The sequence below is a fragment of the Rattus norvegicus genome, chromosome 9 (genome assembly GCF_036323735.1).
Source record: "Rattus norvegicus strain BN/NHsdMcwi chromosome 9, GRCr8, whole genome shotgun sequence".
In the NCBI taxonomy this organism is placed as follows: Eukaryota; Metazoa; Chordata; class Mammalia; order Rodentia; family Muridae; genus Rattus; species Rattus norvegicus.
Window position 1 is genome coordinate 98,413,973 of NC_086027.1, and position 15,193 is coordinate 98,429,165.

Sequence of the window (15,193 nt, forward strand, 5' to 3'; positions counted from 1 at the left end):
TGCTCGCATTCCTTGCCTCATGGGCCTTGGAGATCTCTCCATCAAGAGCCTGCTAAAGATTTCTCCATCAGGTGTAGGCTCCAGGAACCTAAACGCAACATGGAAGGAGGTCACCTTGCCTGATATCCTCCTAAGTCTTTATTGATATTCTTGCTGGATGCTAGTATTGGTCAAATCTGGTAAGCTCTGCTACAGTAACAAACAATGTTACTGTATGTACAGAATGTTAGATCAGTGAGTCCAAAACTGTAATCTTTGCTTTGTTCTTTTTTCTCTCATCTGTGGTGAACATCACAGCTGCCTGGCGAGAGCATGGAGTTATGCCTCTTCATGGACCCAGGTGGAAGGAGGCTTTATCTCCATATTTCCATAGTGGATAGGGCAGCGGAAAGAATTTCTGGAGAAGCACATCTGCTCTCAGGTTTCTGTCTGGAAGTGACATGCACATCTTCTGATCCCAATTCATCTATCAAGGTAGGTGACATGGCGGTGCCTAACTTCCTCATTAGGACTCCAAGGTGCCTGGCAGGGAACCCAGCTGTATAATGACTGTCCCTGGTGACCACCACCAGGCTCTTGACTCTGGCTCTTGTGCTCTGCACTTTGCAGATAACCTGGTGACAGTCTTCTCATTCAGCCGAAGGAAATGATACCCACATTGAAACCAAATGACATTGAAACCACATTCCAGTGAGGGACTGGTTGCAACTAGGCAGACGGTGGGAAGATGCTCACCTCTAACTCCTACTTTTGTTTGCCGTTTGTTCTCAATATCCCAAAGATGAGAGATCCAAGCCTGAAGCATTTACAAAAGAACCAGGGCCCTTTTTTTATCAGTCCCATGTGTGCTTCACGATGGTGACTGGCTGGGCTGTGTGTGCCTTGTGCCTCACATCTTAGTTGATCATGGAGGATGTGTGGTTGTGACTTCTCACTGGCCCGTCTTAGTTCAAGGATTCATTTTGAGGCCCAAAGTAGGGGCAGCCTCATGGGATCTAGCTTGCCTGCGAGCAGAGCCGACAGAGGGTATTTCCAAGGACAAACCAATGTGTTCTTGGGTGAAGCAGAAGAGATGACTGCAGGCTAGATGAGACATCAGCTGTTCTCCAGAGATCCTGCCCGTGGCTTTATTCTATTTTCCTAGGCTGGGAAACTCACATGCCCACATGGTCAACACTAGCACTTTTTACAAAGTCTTCTCCTTCAGGGCCCAGTGCCGTGTGCTATGGGTTGAATTTGGTGGCAGCCAGAGCCGTGCCTTGAGGATGATGAAGCTAAGAACTATACAAGGCCCTTGGCTTCTGCAACTCTAAATCCATCTTTTCAGGCAAACAGGAGTAATTAAGTTAAAAAAAAAAAACCAACTCCCCAAAGCCAAATCCAAGAATATTTTTAATCACTATATGAGAAACTCATTTTCCTTTGACTCTGACACATAGGTGGAGACAGCACGCTATTTTGAATGACTGGAAAACCGTTCGGATAATTAGGATGGGGGGCCGCCGCTAGGTAGTGCTGGCCCCACTTTAGACAACTTCACCTCGGTGGTAGCTATTTCTGGAAAGCTTGTGGTTGGTGGGAGGACTCTGACATAATGCTTTCTATAAAAAGAGGAAGCAGCAAGTCCCCAACCTCAGAGCTAACAGCAGGGTTAGAAATGACATTCAAGTTGATGGTTTATAAACCCCCTGAGAGGGAAGGTGCTCATTTGAAGGCAGTAAGAGTTCAGTGAGGGCCCATCATGCGAGATTAGTTTCATTTCCTTGTTTTGACAGAGAAATTGGAGTTGCAGAGCCAAGGCCTCCTACAGACATAGTATTTGTGTAGTGGAAACACTGCTTTTGGAACAGTTTCTCAGTGGTGTCCTCTGGAGTGTAAACTGAGGGGTCACTCAGGCTCAAAAGAGATTAATGGGGGCACTGAATATGGCCGAATGGTCTTATGAGGGCCAGTCTGGCTTTGTGCAGGACCTGTCACTTCCCCTGTACTGTAAAATGCTTCTGTCCACGACCTGGGTAATACCGCTAGGACTGGCTGTTGTTTCAAAACTTCCCACTTGCCGAAATAACAAACATAGTGACTTAATTAGGGTTTTTATTGCTGTGAAGAAATGCCATGACCAGGGCGGCTCTTATAAAGGGCAACATTTAATCATGTCCAGCTTAACGTTTCAGAGGTTCAGTTCATTTATCTTCATGCTAAGAAGCATGGTGGTGTGCATGCAGACATGGTGTTGGAGAGGGAGCCGAGAGTTCTACATCTTGATCTGCAGGCAGCAGGAAGAGGCAGTGAACCACTGGCCTGGCTTGAGCTTCTGAGACCTCAAAGCCCGCCTCCCAGTGACAGACTTCCTCCAACAAGACCATATCTACTCCAGCAAGGTCATGCCTCCCAATAGTGCCATTCCTTATGGGCCTCTGGGGGCCATTTTTACTCAAACTGCCACAGAGAGTGGCCACCTTGAGCAGTCACCAAAAGTCTTGAACATTCACTGAGCAGCTCTGGGCACATGTTCAGAGTGTTATACAAATTTGATTGTTAATGCCTCATAACGCAGCAAAGCAGTAGGTCTGTTAACTTTCTCATTTTTCTCCCAGAAACCTCAGGCTGGCGTTGGACACTCATTTGGGAAAACCTTCCATCTCAGTCCACCTATGTCTGAGCATCTTTCACCGGGATGCCTAGGATGCTGGAGGAGGGAGATGGTTACTTTGTGCTCACATCCGAGGAGCGCAACCTAAGCGAGAAGGGTGTGTGTGTGTGTGTGTGTGTGTGTGTGTGTGTGTGTACACAATCTAACTGTAGAAGCCCCACTCTTGAGCTGCATCTTGTTCTGATAAAGTTTACCTGGTTTAGGGAAGGGGCCCAGCCCCTGGATAAGGAAGAAAAATGATGAATCAGGTTTTGGATAAACAGGTATCAATGTTATTTGCATGTGACAAGTCTCAGAGAAGCATTTCCTACCCCCACCCCAGGGTAGCAAGTGCCCTGGGCTCACACCTTGTCTCCAAGATTGACAGTCATGGTCCCACAGGGTTAGTGGGCACTTGGACCCCAAGAGGATAGTGGGTGCTGGCTTTGGGTATCAGAAAGATTACGAGGTGGTGGGGTACACAGGTCACAATGATCAGCATTAGGTTCCCCTGAGTAAGACAAAATTGCAAATGCTAAATTGGGTAAGTACTTAAAGACTTAAACTAAATATAAAAGAATCACAAATTTTCAAAATCTAGCAAACAGTACATACATAATAAAACTCAGAGAAAGAATCATGCTTTTGCGAAGTGCCTACCACCCCCTACAATCCTCTTGCCTCCTGTTTACCAGTCTGCCCTCTGATTGTAGACTGAACTACAGCCCTGAATGAACTCTTTCTGTAGAGACACCAGAAGGTCAAGTCGGGCCTTCTGTTAGTGGGGATGGTTGAATGGTTCTGTTTTGTCAATGATCTGAAAAGGTTTCCTTGAACTTCTCAGTCCTGCCAATGGTCAGGGTCGTGGCAAGGTTAGCTGAGCGCTGGAAATGTCTGGGAAACTTCTGGGAAAGCTGCTATTGACTCTTTTCCTGTCCGATGTCATGGCACTGGAAACTTTCTGTCATGATTCCCAACACCCTTTGAGCTGACGGAAGCTGTTGCCAGATGTTAGAGCCCACCCATCCCAACCCCAACACACACACACACACACACACACACACACACACACACACACACACACACACACACACAGAGGATGGCTGTGGATAATGGGAGTATACATAGGAAAGATACAAAACCCAGAAAAACAGTCCACACTTCATACAAACCATATCTCCAACCCATCTTCCTCTTGAGTGGGTCACCAGAATCCCCGGTCTCTGCAGTACCATGAAGAAAGATGAGAAGTAAGTTTACTCTGCAGAGACTCATGTATGTTTTATGTTAGTTTCATGGAGCTCCACTCGTATATTTTAGCTACGATCTTTTTAATAGAAGGCAGAAAGCAAACACCTTAACCAATCGTTAGGCTGAAATACTCATCTTAAAGTGAACAAAGATGAGTCACCCCAAGAAGGAAATTCTCTCAGAGTACACAGAACACCATGTCTCACACTGGGCATCTACAGCGCTATGCACAGCATCCTTACGGGGTTTTCTTATGGTTTCATTGTATACAAGCAGAAGGTTTCATAAGGTCCTAGTGTGCTTTCTGTTGCTGTGATAAAATGTGGCCAAAAGCAACTTGATGGGGTTAGAGGGATTGGAGTGGGTTATTTCAGCTTACGTCTTGCCAGGCATTAAAGTCAACAAAAACTATGACAGACGGCAAAGCAGAAGTCAGTGGTAGAGGGGGAAACAGGTTATTATAGCATCTAGTCCATGTGGAAATTTTAGAACCTGTAGGGACTGGACAGATTTCTTTATGGGTGCTTAGGAAGAAGTGTGTCTGTCTATAGACAAAGGTCTTTGTGAAAATGCCCTAAACAACTCATGCCATTGGCTGAGACCACACTCGGGATACTCGGATTGTGATGTGGCATGTCTGATTAGGGTGACTCAGTAGGGAAGAGCTCCCTGCTTAGAGTACACTGAGAGGACCTACTGACAAATGTCACAATGCACTGATATCAATGAGTATCCCCAAGGCCCTGATCTGTAGAGATTACTTTAGTTGGAAAGCCTTTATTGCTAGAAGAGAAAATTCAGGATAATACCACAGAGCAAGAGCATCATGGTTTTGCATAGTGGCTTAGAGAAACCAGCATAAAGAAAGGACTGCGGACTGTACACTCCAGTTGCCCCATGGCAGGTCATTTTTGCAGACACCCATTAGTAAGAGGAATTCATTTTGGAACAAGTGGGCACCACACTATCACCTCTGGCAGTAGTTCTCCAGCAGGACAGAGATCACTGCCACCATCGGACCATTAAACCATGTGGAACTTAGAGGCTCTATAAGGTGGAAGGACGCAACCAGCGCTCCCCAAAGCCTTTTCAGTGATTCGAGGGGTGGGCGTCAATTTGTGCCTTTTGAAATCAGTTTCCCGTGCTAAGAGATCACAGGTTGATTGACCAGCAGTGCTAAGCATGGCTCAGGAACTGGATAGGGGACAGAGAGCTGCCTTTCTGAGAGCTTGGGCTCTGTCAGAGACTGGGAGAGGGACAGACACTGTACTGCTTGCTGTAAATGAATCTTCAAAGATGTTAACAGGCTCTTGGGGGTCATAAGACTAAGAAAGCCTTGTTGTGACCTTAATAGGATTCTGTTTGTCATCTTTAAGAAAAAATGGGAAACTTGAGAGATTCTCATTGGTTAAGAGTACTTGCTGCTCTTCCAGAGGAACTGGGTTGGGTTCCCAACTCCCTCATTTGGTTGTCCCAAATGTGATCAATCTAGAGTCACCTGTAACTGGCCATTGTGTTCAATCTAGAGTCACCTGTAACTCTAGTTTCAGGAGATCTGATGCCCTCTAGTGGCTTCCAGTGGCACTCACACTCATGGGCGCATCCCTGCATCCAGGCAAACGGAACATGCTTTTTTTTTTTTTTCCTTTTTTTTTCTTTTAGCTGATGCTTGCTCCAGACACTAACATGTGTCTTCACAGCACTTTTGAATTGTTCCTCTTTATTTAGTCCTTTCTCTTTCCCGCCTCAGTGTGAACAAAGCACAATCTCGCTCCTTTCAGGAAGGAGAATAGCTCATGATTTCTGAAGAGAGTGGGTTTTGTGCCCAATTCAGATTCTCACATTAATTCATATCATAATAGGCCTTTGTAGGGCAGCTGTGCAGGCAGTGAGGAGGGCGCAGGAGCTGAGCTTGCATGTCTGGCTGAGGGACCTGCTGATTAAGTCCCCACAAATTTAGTGGCACGGTGGTCCCCCACTGCTTTCGGCTCCTCGTGGCCACAGGACGTCCTCAGTGCTGACCCCAGACTGACTGTTCTGGGTTGTGGAAGGATGTGGAGAGAACATCCTATGGCCATTGTGTTCAATCTGGGGCTACCCCTGCGGCTGAGTTCTCATACCACCTGCACACTAAGTTAGTGGGTGCCTGGTTTCCCCCAAAACATTGTTGGAAGTATTGATTCCCCCCATTACTTCACAGAGTGACCCCTGAAAATATAACCAAGTCAAAACGAAGTCAGTCTGGCAGACCCTAATGCAATATGGCTGGTGCTTGTGAAAGGGGAAGGTTAGAGTCAGGTAGTCCCTCAGAGAGTGGGCTCTGGGCAGCACAGAGGGAAAGAATCCCATGGGAAGATCCAGAGTTATGCTGTCCCATGCCCAGGAGTATGCAGGGGCTGTAAGAGGAAATGGAGGGGCCCTTGGCTTGGGTGGAAGAATGGCCTGGCTGACCCACTGGGCTTAGAATTAACAACTCCTAGAATTAGGCTACTATCGGCGTGTGTGTATTGCCGTCTTTTCTCACAGCAGCTGGTGCGACTTAAACATACTAAAAAACATTACTGTTTATAATAGGAAACTGAGATCTGAGGGTGTAAGGGATCCCCCTGGCTCTGGTGGAATGGATTCAATCATGAACATATCTTAGGCACTCAGCAGCCCGGTGGAAGCTCACTGTAGTGGACATATATGCTGTCCACCAAGGACAGCCACTGTGGATACCTACACCCTGCCCTTGAAGGGCGGTAAAGAATCCCAAACAACTCAAACTCACCCTTTGTCTTGTGCAGGTTGGACATTGTGAATAGGAGGGACAAACCCATTACAAGTGATGAGATCTTTCCTTGGTCAGGAGCTGCACTTACTATGGGCATAAGAGGACTAAAACAGGCAGAGGGCTCATATCACCAGAAGTACAGTGTTGGTTAGAGTGGAGGGAGGGACTCCGGCTAAGAGGGCTTCCAGAACTAGACAGTACTTCAGCTGTGGCTCTGGATGGAGAATGACCAAGGAGGACTGGCATCAGTGATATCCCTGGGACTGCTGAATTCAGTGGCTCTGGAAAGCCCTACCCGTGGGCAGCAGGCAGGACCAGGGAAGACACAGGGGCTATGTGATACATTTCCAGTGCGTGTTCTGCTTGGTTTCCAGAAGATCCTGGGGCACACGGACCATCTGCACACTGCAGCGTTCTTAATCCACAACGAGTAATTGTAGCCTTGGATCACAAGAATTCATTCACATAGCACAGGAGATAAGAGATGAAGGGGCTGCTTCATGCATACAAATCAAACCCACTTGTATTCCTGAATATAATGATAGGGGGAGGGTGGGAGGGAGCAGGGAGTGTGTTTCCAGATGTGCAGCCGCTAGGTTCAGGAGGCGCAGTCGCTCCAAACTCATTCTGATGAATTTTTCAGAAATGAAATACGCCTTTGATTAAGGAAGGCTTTCCCCCTGCTTGATGGGTCCTGTGCGCACTGGGCTGCTCATTTAGCTGTGTTGTCGAATGTGAAATGAAAGGATAAAACCTTCGCTTTGATTTATAACCACGGTTATTAAATTCTGATGCACCCTTTGGGCTTGGATTATTTGGGGGTGGAGGGATTTGGCAGTGTACACAAGAAGACAGGAAGATTTACCGGAGTAAACATCACAGCCGAGGGCTAGCTGTAAATAACGAAACTTGAGAACGGACGTGTGAAAACTCACATTATCAGTAGGCATCGGGAGAAACTTTAAAACAAACAGTGAGCCACAGAGGTGAACTAGAAGCCTGTTGAGGTGCCTTCGGGAGGAGTGTGAATGAGAATGGAGTCAACCATCTCCTGATCCGAAACCTATGTCACCAGCATGGAGTAGCCTTAGGGACCCTATGCAGTCAGGAAGTCACACCCATGGTTGACTGCACCCATGGGAACAAAGGACACTACTGTGCTTTCGATTTTCTTGTCCCTTTTGTTAAGGGACTCCAGCTCCAGGGCTGTGCCAAGTTCACCAGTGTGCCTTGCGGATACTGGCAGTGTCTCTTTCTGGGTGTACAAACGACTTCAAGATAGGGCATCTGATCAGGGGTTAGGGTTCAAAGCAGAGGACTCCATGCACACAGGGCAGCATTAACTATCCACTCAAGAGCTTCCACCTTCTCTGGAAGGTGCCAACAACTGTCCAATCCATGGGCTGTACCTGGCCTGGAGTCTGGCGAAATGTGTAACAGAATATGGAATGTTTCTACAACTCCCATCATGTCTGACCGGTGCTCCGAGCAGGTCATGGCCTCATGTCGACTGGGTGAGTTTATCCAGTCAGACCCTTATGTGGGTCAGAGGGGCTGGGCTGGGAGCAGACACCAAGAAGAGAAAATTGCAGCAGGGGTATCTTTGTCCCCCTAGAACCCCACAGATGGCTGGCTTGGGAACAAGAAGTGTTTATTTCTTACAGACACTTGCTAGAAGTCCAAGGTCAAGGCACACAGACTGTTGCATCATGGGACGCATCTCTCCATTGTCATCTTGGGGCAGGAAGGGTGAAAGAGCTCAGAAAGGTTGGGAAAGGTCAGGTGTTGATGGAGTTTGAAAGAGACAAGAGACTGCTCTCTAGGATCTTTGTGGTCATGACCCCACAAAGGTCATGCTACATTGGGGACAATTATTTTGAGGCACAAATTTAGTGAAGGGGTTCTGTCCTGATTGGGTTTTATTTTTTGTGATCGTGACATGAGCCAGTGTTATCTGAGAAGAAGGATTTACAATTGAGGAAATGGCCCCTCCAGATTAGCTTATCTGCAAACCCATGTGGCACGTTCTTGATTGATGATTGACGTTCTCTCTAGCCAGACGATTCTAGCTGGTGTCAGGTTGATGAGACTAGCCAGCACACGCTCCTAATGAAAGGCCTCAAAGAAATGCCAGACAAAGAGTTCAAAGGACAGATTAGAACTCTGTTCAGTGGATGCAGAGACGACATTAATACACAGAGGAGGGAAGGAAAGGGCTGGATGAAACATACACAAAACTCAACAGAACTGTGGAAGAGCTAGCAGCCCTGAGCCCCGTGCTGCAGTACTGGGAGTGCTGCAGTCACATGAAAGCCTCGCCTTCTTCACAGAGGCAATTGCACTTTCTTTTGTGTGCTGCATTGGCTGGTGCATGGTTTGTGGACAGGAGAGGCTCTCAACAGTGTGGATTGTACAGCACACTGTGGAAACGTTGAGGATTTCAATCAGGAACCAGTTAGCCTTTGAAGGCTAATCTGAAAACAGGAAGGTGGCTGGTGTTTCTGTGTGTGCTACACTATGGGGAGTGTACCCGTCCTCAGTGGATGTAGACCTGATGGCCATCCAGTGGGAATGATGGAAGGATTCAGCCTAAGGCAGAGGTCATAGGGACAGATGGGGGTGGGTTACAGATCTGTGCTGGTTGGAGGTGGTAAGACGAAGCGTCCTGAGTGATAGAAGTGCTGCGGTCTGGAGGAGGATGACAGCGGGGCGGGGCAGGTGATGAGCGGCTGATGGACGCCTGGGTTGGAGGCTCAGAGGGTGAGAGTGGGTGGAGACGCAGGTGGGTGGGACCTGAGGCTCACTCTGAGAGATACTGCTATCCAGGAAGTGGAGGCGAGAGCCTGAGTAGTCTAGAGGTTAGGCCTGATTCTTCCTCCCAGCCCCAGGTTCCTAGAAATTAGACCCAGACTCAAAGTATGTATGTATGTATGTATGTATGTATGTATGTATGTATGTATGTATACACACACACACACACACACACACACACACACACACACACACACACAAATACCTTGTCCATATAGCTAGGTTCTTCTCTGACTAGCTCATAACGTTATTAACCCATGTAGTCTAGTCTACATTCTGCCATGTGGCTGGTTATCTGTGCTCAGATACAATGTGTCTATCTCCTTACATCTTCCCAGGCAAATCTCCCTTGGCTGGCTCTATCCCAGAATTCGTTTCTGCCTCCAGGAAGTCCCACCTCCTATTTCCTGCCTAAGCCATAGACTATCAGATTTATTATTGACAGGTGCACCATCCATACAGACATAAGATACTCACTCTACAGAGGAGGAAGAGAGAACAGAGACACTCTATCTTTCAAGCTCTTTACATGATGGGTACCACGCGCTAGTCACTGCTGTGTTGAAAGTCTTCATGAGAGCCAGGTACAGAGACAGAGACCATCCATCTCCTGTTCTGGACTGTCACCTTCTTCAGTCACCAAGAGCAGAAGTCCAAAAGAACCAAAGAGAGACTTACTGTATGGGCAGGTATCCTGTCCCTTTTCTTGTAGGCTACATGGATGGTGGGACACGCTGGTGGGAGAAAGAATGAGAGTTTAGCGTGACAACCACAGGTGGGTCTGAAGTCATGAATGGGGCTGGATCCCATGCCAGCCTATGCTTAGTCTCCTGCAATGACCTCCATTCCTCGGCACAACTGAACACAATGAAGCCCTTCCCTGGGGACTAGGAAGGACTGATCTCTCCACCTACCCTTTAGAACTGAAGGGCTGAGGAGCAGTAATCCCTGGGCTCAATTGGATTGAAAAGTTCCTGTGTGTAGGCCTCATATTTTATATCTTCATGAATCCAAAAAGTGAGGACTGTGAGAACCAAAATGGGCCAGGCAGAGTGGATGTCAGGCTGGAAGGCCAGAGCTTGTCCTGAGACACTCCCTAGCAAGCAGGTCTGGGAGTCATTTGACTGAGAAGCAGGCTGTTCCTGATAGGTAACTGTGCTAGGGAGAACAGCAGGAGGGGTGGCATGTGGCCTAGGCTTTTGTCATATCTGTTGATTGTCTTGTATGGTTTTAGCAAAGGAGACAGGGCCGTCTAAGGGCACCTCTCTGGGTGTCACACTGGTGACACACTATCCTGAAGGAGCTGCTGAGAAACTCATGTGTCCCAGGAGGAGGGTCCCCATCAGTCCTGATTGCCAGATCTCTGGGTACAGCCCTCCTGGGCCTGTGGAAGAATCTCCATATCACATAGGAATAGTCCCCCCTTTTTGAAACGCTGGCTTGGATTTGGTCTCTTAACGTGAAGAAGAGAAATGTTGGAGGTGGGAAATAAACTCCCAATCACTTCCAGCAATTAATCATCCGGTCACAGTTTACTCTTCCCAACACCCCTACCCCAGGAAAAATAAGTTCAACAAAGCAACTGGATCGTGTTACAACTCAAACTTAGACAAACTGGGTTTTAATGAGTTTTTGAAATGACCAGACGAATCACAGCAGTCATAATTTAGTCAAAATCAACAGGCCTGCCATGGGACAGGGCATAAGGGCCGAGGACCAAAGCTCCTGCCCTGAGCAGTTGCACCAAGGCGTGAGAAAGTAAATATGAGTGGGGGTTGGGAGTTAGGTTTTCAGGCTGAGGCCCATGCAAGCGGCAGTGCATGCAGTGACTGAGAATCAGGAAGGGTGAATTTTGGAAATAGGCTAGTGTTTGGGAAGGGGGAAACAGGCTCGCTGTTAGCCATCCAGTGGTAAGGAAAGCACAGAAATTTCTAGTGCCACCTCAAAGCTCCCAGAAAAAAACATCTGGAATATCCTCCCTTCCCACCAGCTCCCTACCCCCAAGTATGCCAAACACAAACTGGTCCAAGTGGGAAGGATGTTTTTGGTTTTGTTTTGAGATAGGGTCTCATGTAACCCAGGCTTGCCCTGTACTCACTATAGCTGAGAATAAACATGAATTTCTGATCCTCCTGCCTCTTCCTCCTCACTGCTAGGATTGTATATAGGTGTGCACTGCCATCCCCCCTTTATATGGCTCTGGGAATAAAACGCAGGGCCTCATGACTGCTAGGTAAGTGGTTTACAAGCCAAGCTAGAGCCCTAGTCTCCTGTAGGGAGTCTTAGAGTGGGGAAGTATTTTTTTTAAACTGGGAACATGCTTTGAACCTGGCACATCTTCCAGGCCCCCTGCTCTCCTAAGCATGTAGTTCCTGTTGTAACTTCACTGAGACTCAAAACTTCATTGTCTTTGTGTGTACCTGTGTGGTACGTGCATGTATGCACGTGTGTGTGACTGTGTGCACACAAGCATATGTAGGTGTGGAGCCCAGAGGTCAATGTCAGGTGTCAACAATTTAGCTAGACTGGATGGACAGTCCCAGGGCCCTTTTCTCTCCTCCACTCCCATATCATCATACAGCTTCTTACTTGAGTGAGTAGGATCTGAACTCGGGTCTTCATGCTTGTATAGCAAACACTCTACTCACCCAGCCAGGCCTCAGTCAATCATTTCTTTTAACCCTGTTTTCTTGTTTGTTTTGAAACAAGATTTTCTGAGTAGTCCTGTCTAGCCTAGCACAGCCAGTGGCCCTTTGGCAACCCCCTGAGTGCTCCGATTAGAGATGTATTCACTTTAGCCTGGCCCCTCTGCTGAAGTGGTCTCTTGCTCTGCTCCTGTCCCTCTGTTACTCCAAGGTGAGCAGAGCAAAGCTTTTAGTCTCTCTGACTTTCCCTTCCCCTTGGGCTCCATCACTCGGGGCTTGGGCAGAGTCCCAGAGTTTGGAGGGATTGCTGGCATCCCACTCGCCACAGGATCTGCCCTCTTTACGGTTGGACACAGGCATCTCCCTGCAACATGGGAGGCTTCCCTCACCACCCGCCTTGCCAGGAGCCTTACAAAGGCCTCCCGAGTCCTCTCTCTGGAGTCACCAGCCCATGTGCCTCTTATCCTTGGCAGACATTGGAGGAGAAGCCGCCTACCTCTGCAGAATGCCCACCCAAAGCGGGGCTCAAAAGCACACCTCAGATAAAAGGCTGTTCTGTTAGAACCTGTGGGAGGCACGTGTGCAGAGCCCTGCTGCACACGCAACTTGGCACGCACTGCTTTTGTTTCTAAGGGCGGTTCCAATAAAAGGGCGTTTGAGAAATTGTGCCAAAACCACGGAATGAATCAGCTTTTTCTCTAAAAGCCAGCCCAAACTTTCTCTGGAATCTGCCAGGAGGTGATGGGAACCTGTGAAGATCTTGTTGGCTTCCAGGACTCTGTTGGCTCATGGAGGGGGATACGAGGGGGCGGGGCATTTTGAAGAAAATCCTATTGGGTTACAGACAATTCTGCTAGGCTCCACCCAACAGCTGCCTAGCAGTAGCTTGCTTTACCACTGTGGCCATTACCACCTGCACCGCCACCAGATGCACAGACCAGGTGCAGCACCTTTCCTTGTTGTCGTCATAGTTGTCATAGTCATCGTCCCCACTCCTCCTCTTCCTTCTAGTCCTCCTCCTCCTCTTCCTCTTCCTCCTCCTCCTCCCCCTCCTCCTCCTCCCCCACTCCCCGTTCCCAGTTTCCCAACCAGATATTCTCTCTCTCTCTCTCTCTCTCTCTCTCTCTCTCTCTCTCTCTCTCTCTCCCTCCCTCCCTCCCTCCCTCCCTCCCTCCCTCCCTCCCTCCCTCCCTCCCTCTCCTTCACTGCCCCCACTCCCTGCTCTTTCTCTGACTCTATCCCTTTTCCAGGTCCCTGCTCCCCTCCCATCCCACAATAAACCTCCTTTAATACTATACCTGTTGCATGGCGTGATTTCTCAAGACACTTGGGCATGGACCCACCAGCTACCCTCTTACTCCTGCCGCTGCTGCAGTATACCTCAGTATTTCATATCACATCCTCTTAGCATTCCTGGTCACCATGAAGTGATCAAGACCACTGGGGTACCTCAGGAATGTTCTAGATTCTGTTTGAATGAGCTGTCTGCGAAAAGGCAGGCCTAGAGAGAATCAAAGCAAATGACAGAAGACCAGGTAGTAGCTAAAGATTATGCTAGCATGGCCAGGGATGGTCTGGGGCCACATGGCACTGAGGGAAGGCCCAGATATCCAGGTGAGTCCCGTTAAATGGGCAGGTATGTGGGTGGCTCCCGAGACCAAAAGACTCAAGTCTCCTGTTGGTCCAGACACTGGTACAAATCACATAGGTCAGAAATAGTCCCTAGAGCCAGAGGTTAAACAGCCAAGAAGCGGGGCCCAGAGACTCACTAGAGACACAGAGCCAGCTAGCTTGGATCTTAGGAAGAACACACCACAAGGACAACATCCAGGGCCAGAAGCCGGGATGGAGGATGGGTGGGGGGTGGGGGAACCAGGATTGGACCAGACAGACAGGTACTGGGGACAGGGCTCAAGAGCAGTTACTTGGAACCTTTCGTAGCTGGGTTAGACGGCGGAGTTTAATCTCCTCTTTAATTTTCCATTTCAGGCTTCATGTTTGTATTCTTCTAGAAAAGTACACACAGAGAGACTGTCAGATGCTTTGCTAAATATGTAACTTTGCCTCTTCCTGTTTTTTTTTAATTCTATAGATCAGTGGTTCTCAACCTGTGGATTGTTACCATGGGAAAACACATTATTTCCAATGGCCTTAGGAACTCCTAACCATAAAGTTATTTTCATTGCTACTTTATAACTGTAATTTTGTTACTGAGTCTCAGTTCCTCAGCCCATTGGAAATAATGTTTCCCAATAGTATCAGCCTACAGATTGAAAACCAATTCTATAAATTCAATTATTTCCTTCCTTCCTTCCTTCCTTCCTTCCTTCCTTCCTTCCTTCCTTCCTTCCTTCCTTTCTTGTTTAGACAAGATTTCATGTAGCCCAGGCTGCTTAGAACTTGCTGTATAGCTGAAAATGTTCTTCCTGCCTCTAACTTCCTGGTGCCTGGTGTGTACACCACACACAGTATATCGGGTGCTGGGGACTGAGCCTAGTGTTTTGTGGATGCTAGGCAAGCATTCTCTACCCATTGAGCCAGGATTTCCACCCTCAATGTTACTTACTGTTCTCTGCAGATGGAGACTGGGCTTGTCCCTGCACACAGCAGATGCACCACCAACATGTCTACCTGTTCCCCTCATGATGTGATATGACATGAGTGCTGCAGGACTGTGTATACCCCACGGCCACAACTGTGCCTTTAAAATCCTGCACCTAACACCCACTGGTAAGTCAGACATGAAATATTCTGGGCTAGACTGTACAGGTAACGTTTGTTTCCTTTCCTTTCTCTTCCTCCTTCTCTCCATTCCTCTGTTTCTTCCTTCCCCGAAAAGCTTTACAAATTAGCTTACTTTTTAAAATGGAGATAAAAACCTTTAAAAAAAGTTAAATGTAAAACCTCTTAAAATTAAAACAAAACAGGACGCTAGAATGTGAGCGTCCCTAAGAAGCCAGACCCTTGACATCAAGGCAGATGGAGAGGTTGGAAGGGTCTAAGGAGTGGAGGCATTGTGGGGTCACTCTGCCAAGCTGTAGGTCTCCTTTGAATGGAGGGACTCTGACCCACAGAGGA

The 15,193-nt window shown here is 47.9% G+C and overlaps 2 long non-coding RNA genes across 2 annotated transcripts in view; one reads left to right on the forward strand and one right to left on the reverse strand.

The window, feature by feature from the left end:
* Positions 1–15,193, forward strand: part of LOC120094742 (uncharacterized) — a 21,678-nt gene continuing 6,485 nt past the window's right edge. The window contains exons 1-3 of the long non-coding RNA XR_005489319.2: positions 1–179; positions 298–474; positions 14,694–14,845. This is a non-coding gene — a long non-coding RNA (uncharacterized LOC120094742). The remainder of the gene's footprint in view (positions 180–297; positions 475–14,693; positions 14,846–15,193) is intronic.
* LOC102555145 (uncharacterized) overlaps positions 8,290–15,193 on the reverse strand; it is a 21,681-nt gene continuing 14,777 nt past the window's right edge. Inside the window, exons 4-7 of the long non-coding RNA XR_005489314.2 lie at positions 13,414–14,123; positions 10,385–10,494; positions 10,149–10,204; positions 8,290–8,777 (exon numbers count right to left, since the gene is read on the reverse strand). This is a non-coding gene — a long non-coding RNA (uncharacterized LOC102555145). The remainder of the gene's footprint in view (positions 8,778–10,148; positions 10,205–10,384; positions 10,495–13,413; positions 14,124–15,193) is intronic.